Below are 11,215 nucleotides of genomic sequence, written 5' to 3'. Positions count from 1 at the left end.
AGAAGACTCAAAAAAATAAAGTTTAAATTATTATGGAATCGTAGTGGTTTCCAAATTAAGACATATTTTTAAAAATTAGAAATCTTCAATTTTGCAGATAAAGCCAAAGAGTTGATATGATTAAAGTCCCTAAAATAATAAATGTGACCATTCTGGAAAATGGAACTTATGTCCCCCCCCTAATACTGACCACATCCAAAAGGAATGTCATTCCCAGTTACTAATATTATGTTGATTATAAGATGTACTCTGAAAATATCTCTTGGGTCCCTAAATATAGTCATTCTTTATTTTTATTTTTCCTTTGTACAATTAAAGATGGTGGTTGGGTATAGTCATCCAATCCTATGTTTCCTACACAGCCAGGCTGGTTTCATTTTCCTGAGATGTAGCTATCTACGTTCTCATTTGCCAGTTTTTCTCTAGCTATCCTAGAACTCTATAACCCTAGGATATTTCCTTTAAGGATGGAGAACTCCCCTTCAATCACATAGAAATTTTCTCAAACTTTCTTCCCTCCCTTTGTACCATTGCCTTGTATAAAGATTAAATTCCTCCTTATTCATTCCACCTTCCTTCTTCCTTTCTTGACAAACTTCTTGAAAGAATTATTTATATAGATCACACCACCAATTTCATTTCTATGACCTCATCCAGACCCTAATCCACTGCCAACTGCTTGATTTCTTTAATATTCCCTTGAAATGTTATACATCAAGGTCATTAGTGAGCTAATTACCAAATCTAATACCTATATTCAGATCAGCCCCCTTCTTCTTGAAAGTCTATATGTAAAGGCTTCCTAAGTAAGATTCCTGCCTGAATTTTCAGTTATATTTTTGACTGTTCCCTCGTGTTCTATCCTGAATCCTCTTTTCTCCCAGTTCTCTATATTCTCATAAATACCCATCTACCTGCAGTTTACTTTCAAATTTTTATGTCCTACTCCTGCCTTTCTTCTAAGTTTAGAATTATATTTTTTAATTCTTTCACAGTATTTATTATACTGCATTGCAATTGTCTATTTACAGTCTGCAATGCTCAAGATATTCTAATTCCCTGAAATCAGAAACCATGTCTTTCTTTCCCTCTCCCCACTTCCAGTTTTTCTTCCTTCACCATCCAACTGGTCTTCAGAGTAAGTCAGCCTGTGCAGGTAAGTCTTATGAGAAAAGGGACATCTGACCAAACCCTGGAAGTAAGTAATAGAATGAGGTTTATGGATATCTGAGGAAAAGTATTCCAGGCAGAGGGAATAGCCAATGTGAAAGACCTAAGTAATGAATGTGCCTGGTGTGTTCATAGAACACCACAGAAACCATAGAGTAGGCAGGAGATAAAGTCAGAGAGCTAACGGGGGCAAAGTTCTTATAGGGCTACACAAGGGCTTCAGATCTTTCTCTGAGTGAAAGTGGGAGCCACTGGGGGTTGTGAAGCATAGAAGTACCATAAACTGATGTGTGTGTTCGTGTGTGTGTGTTTAAATCACTCTGGTGCCACATCAAATATGTTCCACCAAGGTGCTACAACAAGACTGTAGGGAGACAAGAATGGCAGCAAGGAGATTAGTTTGCAGGCCTTTGCAATAAATAGTCTAGGCAAGAAATGATGGTGCTCTCACAGAGATGGTAGTAATGTTAGTGACATTAAATGAACAGATTTTGGATTATGTTTTGAAAATAGAGTTAATTGGATTTTTCTGACAGATAACAAGAAAGGAGTCAGGGATGAGACAAAAGTGTTTGGCTAGAGAACTCTAAGGATGGAGTTTCCATTAATTGAGATGGTTTGAAGGAAAGGAATATAATAATCAGATTGTTGTAAGATGTGTCACTACAGAGGCTAGATAAGGGCTGTTTTGAAGGAGCAAGACTGGGGTCAGGTTGTGACAAATTATCAGGCTGTTGCAGTAGTCTAGGAAAGAATAATTAGAACCTGCCCCAGAGCAAGGAGAGCTGAGATCAGATGATAGGACAGATTCAAGAAATACTTGAGAGAAAACTATTTTTTATATTTATAGATAACCATAGCGAAAGAGAGTCATGTTGAAGGATATAAGCTTGAAATTTTAATTTCAAAAAAATAAAAACAAATGTCTAGCTCAATATAACTTGTAAATTCTGTCTGCATGAGAATTCAGTGACACATATCCTTTTTTGTAATAATAGTTAAATATTATGCTGGATTAGAACCATTTTGCTTGGTTAGTTTTTTTTTTTTCTTTTTAAGAATTTCCAACATATATTTGCTGAAAAATTATCCCCCAAGGAGGATGATAAAAGGAAAAATTGTAATTAAAGTGACAGCAATCATCACCAAATATTCATTGAGAATCCAAAGTATTTCAAAATAGTGAATTATGAACTCCAGGGAGAATAATAAAATGCATTTTGCCTCTACTTTTTAAAGTAAACTGGGTGACAGGCATTAAGGAGGGCAAGTGATGTGATGAACACTGGGTGTTATATGCAACTGATGAATTACTGAACTCTACATCTGAAAATAATGATGTACTGTATGGTGGCTGATTGAATTTAAATTAAAAAAAAACTTTTCATTCAAATATAATATCCATAAAGATAAGTACATAAATCTTAAATATACATCTCAATGAATTTTTACAATGTGAATATATCAATGTAACCAGGTAAAGAAACAGAACATGACCAGCTCCCAAAACTCCCTCTTGTTCCCTTCTGGTCGTTCTAATCACCCAGGTAGTCAGTCTCCTGAGCTTTGTCAGTTTTCAAGCTCTATGTTAATGAAATAATACAAATAGTACTCTTTGTATCTGCTGGGTATATACTGAGAGTAAAATTCCTAGGTTATAAGTTATGTGTCTATTCAACTTTGATCAATACTGCCAAACAATTTTCCAAAGTGTTTGTTACATTTCCTTTATTTTTTCTGTTTAAATGTTTAGAAAATACTCTGTTCTAGAACAGATTTTGACCTTTTCAGGAAATAATTTAAGCATACACCAAAAATTTTGTTATTGCAAGCTGTGTATCAGAGTAAATTACAAAAGATCTGACTACGTAAGGAAACTATTTTAGAAATTTAGTTCACATAAGACATAGTAAGGGAAATCAAAAAGTTAAGGAAAAGATAAATATTGTGCAGTAATAATGATAATAGCTAAGTTTGTTTTGAGCAGCTAATGGCTCCCCACATGAAGGAGATAAGAAGTTCCTACAGAAGAGGGATACAGCTTCTTTCCCCCACATGCCCCAGCATGGGTGTCCTTGTGTCTCACTGAGCCAAAGTCTAGCCATTCTGAAGGCTGGAGTGGGGTCAATTACCAATTGGCATAGCTGTTATGTTTTATATGCTATTTACTGCTATATTCTCAGCTCTCAACACAATATCTGGCACAGAGTAGGTGCTGAGTATATATCTGCCAAATGAATACATAAATGAATTATTAATAAAAGTAACCAGTGGGAAAAACATCTGATTGGGAAAGATGAGCCTAAAGATTTATGCTACTGACCTAATCACACCGTAAAACTGTATTCTGTCTCTTTGTTCTTTAGTTAAATGTGTGACCTAGAATCAGCTAGGTCATCCTGCCCTTCAGGCTTCAAATGAGTTGGCTCAAACCACCATCACCTATGTCCTGGGAAAGCCAGTGTTTACACAAATCCCTCCTGGGAATCTTGGAGGAATTTCCATTTTTGTTCATCACTGATGGTTTAATACTCTCAAATCCATTAGATTAGTTTATCGTGTGAATCATCTTGCCATATTCTGTATGCTCTCCTTATCCTATACTGTGTGGTCTCATACTGGAAACCAACCTGATTCCTTTTTATCTTCAAAGTACCACCAATGCAGTATGGTATGTGTAGCAAGTTTTAAATAAAACTTGGAATAGTAGAGGGAGCTTACACCCTTGAACCACAGATAACTTAAAATTGACTAGTGGACCGACTTGTTTTAAAATGTCTCAGACTTACTGACACCAGGAATCTCACTAGTTACTATTTCTCAGTAAATACTTTTCGCCAGGAGTTCCAATCTTCTGACAAATTGCTCAGTCTTCCTTTCCTTGGCCCATCTCCTCCCCTTCTCTTCTTTCAAATGCCTGTTAACTTTATATGCAAAAAGTTTTATTTTTCTGGATTGATGTATTCTAAAGCTCTCCACCTCCCACCTTCCATTCTTTCCACCCTAGCATCTATCTGTCGTACAATAGCCAGAGCAATCTTCTTCAAGTGTAAATCTCCTGCTCCAAACCCCCCAATAACCTCCCTCTCACTTGAATGAAAACACAAACTCCTCGCCAGCACTACCAAATCTTACATGTTCTGGCCCCCGTTGCATCTCACAGTTCATTGCCTTCTACTCTCCTTCTTCCTCACTATGCTCCACCTGCCCTGGTTTGCTTGTTATTCCTTAAGCACATTAAGTTCATTCTGCTCTAGGGCTGTTATCCTTGATGTTTCCTTCTGCTTAGATCTTTACAGTTCTGTCTCTTCCATCATCCAGGAATGAGTTGGCTCAAACCACTGCTCAGATATCACCTCCTCAAAGAGGCCTTCACTGAATTACCTATAAAAGTAGCAACCTCCTTTCCCCGTTTTCTCTATAGCTCTTACCACCATTTGCAACCATTTTTTAAATTAATTAATTTATTTGTATGCATGTATGTATATCTCTCCCAACCAGAACCAATGTGCCATGAGGATAGAGAATTTCCTGCCTTTTTTACTTGTGTATCTCAGGACCTAAAAATGTACACATAAACATTCCCTATGTATTTTCTGAATGAAGGAATGAATGAGGGAAAGAATACTTTGTCACTCTCTCCTTACTGAACTTATCCTTTGGACTTCAGTTTCTATATCTGAAGACACCAATTAATATGATTAGCTAATAACAACAAAAGTACAAAGAACAAAGGTGGAGACACTATGCTTCCCGACTTTAGACTACATTATGAAGGTATAATAATCACAACAGTATGGTACTGGCACAAAAACAGACACATAGATCAATAGAACAGAACAGAGAGGCCAGAAATAAACTCACACTTATATGGTCAATTACTTTATGCAAAGGAGGCAAGAATATACAATGATGAAGAGACAGTCTCTTCAATAAATAATGCTGGGAAAACTGGACAGCCACATGCAAAAGAATGAAATTGGACCGCTGTCTTATACCAAACACAAAAATTAACTCAATATGGATTAAAGACTTGAACAGAAGACCTGCAACCAGAAAACTTCAAGAGGAAAACATAGGCAATAAGCTCCTTGACATAGGTCTTGGCAATGTTTGTTTGGATTTGACACCAAAAGCAAAGACAACAAAAGCAAAAATAAATATGTGGAACTACCTCAAACTAAAAGGCTTCTGCACATCAAAGGAAACCATCCACAAAATGAAAAGGCAACCTACTGAATGGGAGAAAGTATTTGCAAATCATATATCAGATAAGCAGTATTTAAAATATATAAGGAACTCATATAACTCAATAGCAAAATAAACAAACAAAAAACTGATTAAAAAATGGGCAGAGGATCTGAAAAGACATTTTCCAAAGAAGACGTACAGGTGGTCAACAGCAGGTACATGAAAAGGTGCTCGACATCACTAATCATCAGGGAAATGCAAATCAAAGCCACAATGAGACATCATCTCATACATTAGAATAGCTATTATCAAAAAGGTAAGAGGGGTGCCTGGGTGGCTCGGTCGGTTAAGAGTCTGCCTTTGGCTCAGGTCATGATCTCAAGGTCCTGGGATCGAGCCCCACATCAGCCTCCCTGCTCTGTGGGAGTCTGCTTCTTCCTCTCCCTCTGCCCCTCCCTAGCCCTGCCCCCCCTTGTGCGCACGCGTGCGCACTCTCTCTCTCTCTCTCTCTCTCTGCGCTGTCACAAATAAAAAAATAAAATCTTTTTTTTTTTTTTTTAAAGGTAAGAGATAACAAGTGTTAGTGATGATGTGGAGAAAAGGAAACCCATGTGCACTGTTGGTGGGAATGTAAGTTGGTGCAGCTACTATGGAAAACACTATGGCATTTCCTCAAAAAATTAAAAATAGAACTACCATATGATCCAGCAATTCCACTTGTGGGTATTTATCCAAAGGAAATGAAATCACTAACTTATATGGAAGCAACTTAAGTGTCCTTCGATAGATGGATTAAAAAATGTGTGCTATTATATATATTTACAATGAAATGTTATCAGCCATTAAGAAAAGAAGAAAATCTTGTCCTTTCCGACAAGTGCATGAACATTGAGGGCATTATGGTAAAACTTGGAATAGTAGAGGGAGCTTACACCCTTGAACCACAGATAACTTAAAATTGACTAGTGGACCGACTTGTTTTAAAATGTCCAGACAAAGACAAATATCATGTAATCTCATTTATATGTGGAATCTAAAAACAAAACAAAACAAACAAAAAACTGAGTTCATAGATACAGAAAACAGATTGGTGCTTGGGGTGAGGTAGGGGTTCGAGGTGGGTGAAATGGGTGAAGGTACTGAAAAGGTACAAACTTTCAGTTATAAAATAAGTAAGTCATGGGGATATAATGTACAACATGGTGACTGCAGTTAATAATACTGTATTGTATATTTGGAGGTAGCTAAGAGAGCAGATCTTTAAAGTTCTTATCAAAAGAAAAACAAATTTGTCGGGGCACCTGGGTGGCTCAGTTGGTTAAGCGACTGCCTTCGGCTCAGGTCATGATCCCAGGGTCCTGGGATTGAGCCCCACATGGGGATCCCTGCTCAGCAGGAAGCCTTCTTCTCCCTCTCCCACTTCCCCTGCTTGTGTTCCCTTTCTCATTGTCTCTCTCTCTGTCAAATAAATAAATAAAATCTTTAAAAAAAAAAAAAGAAAAACAAATTTGTAACTATGCAGGATGTTGGATGTTAACCAGATTTATTGTGGTTATTATTTTGCAATGTATATAAATACTAAATCATTATGTTATACACCTTAAGCTTCTACAATGTTATATGTCAATTACATCTCAATTTAAAAGAAAAAGACCTTAGAGAATTTTACTAGAGGAGCTGTTCTACAAAAATGAAGAAAGTTTTTCAGGCCAAAGGAAATTATGTCAGATGATAATTTAGATCTACACAGATGAATGAAGAGCTCTGCAAATGATAAATACATGAACACAAAATACTTTCTTAGTTTTAAACTTCTTTAACAGATAACTGATGAGCTAAAGCAAAATAATAACAATGAATTTTCAAGTTTATAGGACAGTTGACCCTTGAACAACACAGGTTTGAAGTGTGCAGGTCCACTTCTATAGAGATTTTTTTTGATAAATACAGTAGAGTCCTGTAAATGTATTTTCTCTTCCTTATGATTTTCTTAATAACTTTTTTTCTCTAGCTTATTTTATTGTAAAAATACAATATATAACACACTCAGCATACAATCTATGTGTTAATTGATTATTTACATTATCAATAAGGCTTCCGGTTAACAGTAGGCTTCAGTAGTTAAGTTTGGGGGGAGTAAAAATTATACATGAATTTTGGACTATGCAGAGGGTCAGTGCCCCTAATCCTTGCACTGTTAAAGGGTCAGCTATATATGAAAAGTGAAATGTATGAGAACAATAACATAGAGGTAGGTAAATGGAAGCATTCTGTTATGAGCTTTATACTATATGGGCATTGAAGCTAGACAGTAATAATTTTAAAATGTATGTTATAAACTCTGGAGTAACCACTAAGATAGTAAAACAAAGAGGTATAGCTAACAAGCCAGTAGTGGAGGTAAAATGGAATTTAAATAAAAATGGAATTAACCTAAAAGAAGTCAGTCAAAAAAAAAAAAAGAACAAAAAGCAGATGGGAAAATGGAAAATAAATAGTGATATGTTGAATTTAAATCCAGTAATATTGCTAATTACATTAAATATCATGATCTACACAAACTTAAAAGGCAGTGATTGCAGGTAAGATAAAAAAGCAAGACTCAATTATATGCCATCTACAAGGCACAAAAATATTAAGACATAGATAATATTAAAGTTAATGGATGGGAAAAGATACACTATAAAAACACTAATCAAACCAAAACTGGACTTTCCGTGCTACCCAGAGAGAGGTCCATACAACATTGTTCTTCATCCCTGTCGTAACTTAAAGAGAAACTTTCACAATGTCCGGAGCCCTTGATGTCCTAAAATGAGGGAGGAGGATGTCCTCAAATTCTTTGCAGCAGGAACCTACTTATGTGGTACCAACCTTGACCAAATGGAACAGTACCTCTATAAAAGGCAAAGTGATGGTATCTACATCATAAATCTGAAGAGAACCCGGGAGAACCTTCTGCTGACAGCTCGTGCCAGTATTGCCATTGAAAACCCAGCTGATGTCAGTGTCATATCCTCCAGGAATCCTGGCCAGCGAGGTGTGCTGAAGTTTGCGGCTCCTGGAGCCACTCCTATTGCTGGTTGCTTCACTCCTGGAACCTTCACTAACCCAGATCCAGGCAGCCTTCTGGGAGCCAAGACTTCTGGTGATTACTGGTCCCAGGGTGGACCACCAGCCTCTCACAGAGGCTTCTTATGTTAAACTGCCTACCATTGCTCTGGGTAACACAGACTCTCCTCTGTGCCATGTGGACATCATTATTCCTTGCAACAACAAGGGAGCTCATTCAGTAGGTCTGATGTGGTGGATGCTGGCCCAGGAAGTTCTGTGCATGTGTGGCCCCATTTCCCATGAACACCCATGGGAGGTCATGGCTGATCTCTACTTCTACAGAGATCCTGAAGAGATTACAAAGTAAGAGCAGGCCAATGCTGAAAGGCTATGACCAAGGAGGAGTTTCAAGATGAATGGACAGCTCCAGCTCCTGAGTTCACTGCTACTCCACCTGAAGTCGCAGACTGGTCTGAAGGCGTGCAGGTGCCCTCTGTGCCTATTCAGCAGTTCCCTACTGAAGACTGGAGCACTCAGCCTGCCACTAAAGACTGGCCTGCAGCTCCCACTGCTCAGGCCACTGAATGCTTAGGAACAACCATGGAGTGGTCTTAAGTTGCTCTTCCACAAAGGCAAACAAAATGGAAAGAAGGTTTACAGAAAATAAACAGTTTCAAAAAAGAAAGAAAGAAAGAAATCTAGCTAGCTAGCTAGAGCGGCCATATTAATATACTAAAAAGTAGATTTTAGAGCAAGGAATAGTACCAGGGATGAAGAAGGTAATTTCACAATGAGGGGTAAATCTATCTATAGGACTTAACAATACTAAATGTATATGCACTTAATAAGACAGCTTCAAGATACTAAATACTGAAACAATATAATACATATGAAACAAAACTGATATAACTGAGGGGAGAAATTTAAAAAATCCACAATTATAGTTGGAGAGTTCAACAGCTCTCTTTCAATAGTTGAGAGAACAAGTATACAGAAAACAATAAAAATATAAAAGATGTGAATAACCACCAAAATTTTGACCTAAAATATTTATAAAACACTCTACCTAACAACAGTAGGATACATATTCTTTTCAAGTGCACATGGAATATTTACCAAGAAAGGACATATTCTGAATCAGAAAATAAGTCTCATAACTTTAAATCAATTAAAATCATGAAAAGTTTGTTCTTTGACCACAATGATATTATATTTGAAAGCAATAATAGATAGCTCTATGGAAAATCTACAAATATTTGGAAGTCAATCAGTATACTTCAAACAAACCACGGGTCAAAGAAGAACTCATGAGTGAAATAGGAAAATATCTTGAGGTTAAATAAGAACAAAAACCACAACATATCAAAAGTTGTGGGATGCAACTAACAGTGCTTAAAAGTTGTCCAAAGCATTAGCTACTTATATTAGAAAAGAACAAAGATTTCAAACAGATGATCTAAGTGTCTACATTAAGAAACTAGAAAAACAAGAGTAAATAAAGCACCAAATAAACAAACGAAAAAAAAAAAAAAAGGACCAGAGCAAATATCAGTGATACAAAAAAACAGTAAAACAATAGAGAAAATCAATAAAAACAAAACATGGTTCTTTGAAATTATTAATAAAATTGATAAAACTCTTGCCTAGGTGTTGGTAAACTATGGCCAATGGACCAAGTCTAGTCTGTAACCTGATTTTGTATAGTCTGCAAGCTACAAATACTTTTTACATTTTTAAAAGATATTCAAGAAGAGGTGGAGGGTGGCAATGAGAAGGAAGAACCCTAAAATAGTTATTATCTGACATCTTAGAGAAAAAAGTTTTCCAGTCTCTGATCTAGCCAGACAGACATATTACTACAGATCCTACTGACATTAAATAGATAATTGGGAATATTATGAACATCTTCTTCCAATAAATTCACAATTTAGAATTAGTATTATTTCTTCCTTAAATGTTAAGTAGAATTAATTCTTGAAGCTGGACATAAAGTTCTCTTCATGGGGAGATCTTCTTTTAACTACAAATTCAATGTCTTTAATAGATATTCTGATTTTAAATTTATTTGAAAATTTTTTGAAAGACATGAACTATTAAAGCTCACTCAAAAAAATGGGAAAAAAGAAATAAATCATCTGAACATCTATTAAAGACACTGAATTTGTAGTTAAAAAAAAATCTCCCCTGAAGAGAACTTTATGTCCACTTCAATAGTTAATTCTACTAAACATTTAAGGAAGAAATAATACAAATTCTATGTAAACTCCTAGAAAATAGAAGAGGATGGAATTCCTTTCAACTTATTTCTAAGATCGTTATTACCCTGATCCAATACTAAAGATAGTATAAGAAAAAAATCACAGAATATTAAGATAATGTACCAAGTCTAAGTGTTAGTCATTTCAAGAATTCAAGGTTTGTTTAATTTTGGGAACTCAGTGTAAATTCAGTGAATTAGCAGACTATATTGAAGGATCACTAGCGGGGCATATAGTGAGTTGCTCAATGGATGTGAAGTTACAGTTATACAGGAGAAGTTCCAGAGATCTGCTGTAGAACATGTGCCTGGCATTAACAGTAAGATATTGTACAGTTAAAAATTTGTTAAGAGGGTAAATCTCATGTTAAGTGTTCTTACCACAAAACAAAATATGAGACACAAGAAAACTTTTGGAAATGATGAACATGTTATTACCTTGATTGTGGTGATGGTAACACAAGTGTATACATATGTCCAAACTCATCAAATTGCATATATTAATTATGTGCAGTTTTCTGTATATCAATTGTACCTCAATAA

At 36.0% G+C, this 11,215-nt stretch overlaps 1 pseudogene; it reads left to right on the top strand.

The window, feature by feature from the left end:
* Positions 1 to 8,149: 8,149 nt before the first annotated feature.
* LOC118534870 (small ribosomal subunit protein uS2 pseudogene) lies at positions 8,150 to 9,030 on the top strand (annotated as a pseudogene).
* The last annotated feature ends 2,185 nt before the right edge of the window (positions 9,031 to 11,215 follow it).

This window comes from Halichoerus grypus, chromosome 9 (assembly GCF_964656455.1).
Source record: "Halichoerus grypus chromosome 9, mHalGry1.hap1.1, whole genome shotgun sequence".
In the NCBI taxonomy this organism is placed as follows: domain Eukaryota; kingdom Metazoa; phylum Chordata; class Mammalia; order Carnivora; family Phocidae; genus Halichoerus; species Halichoerus grypus.
This window is presented reverse-complemented; position numbering and strand designations above follow the sequence as displayed.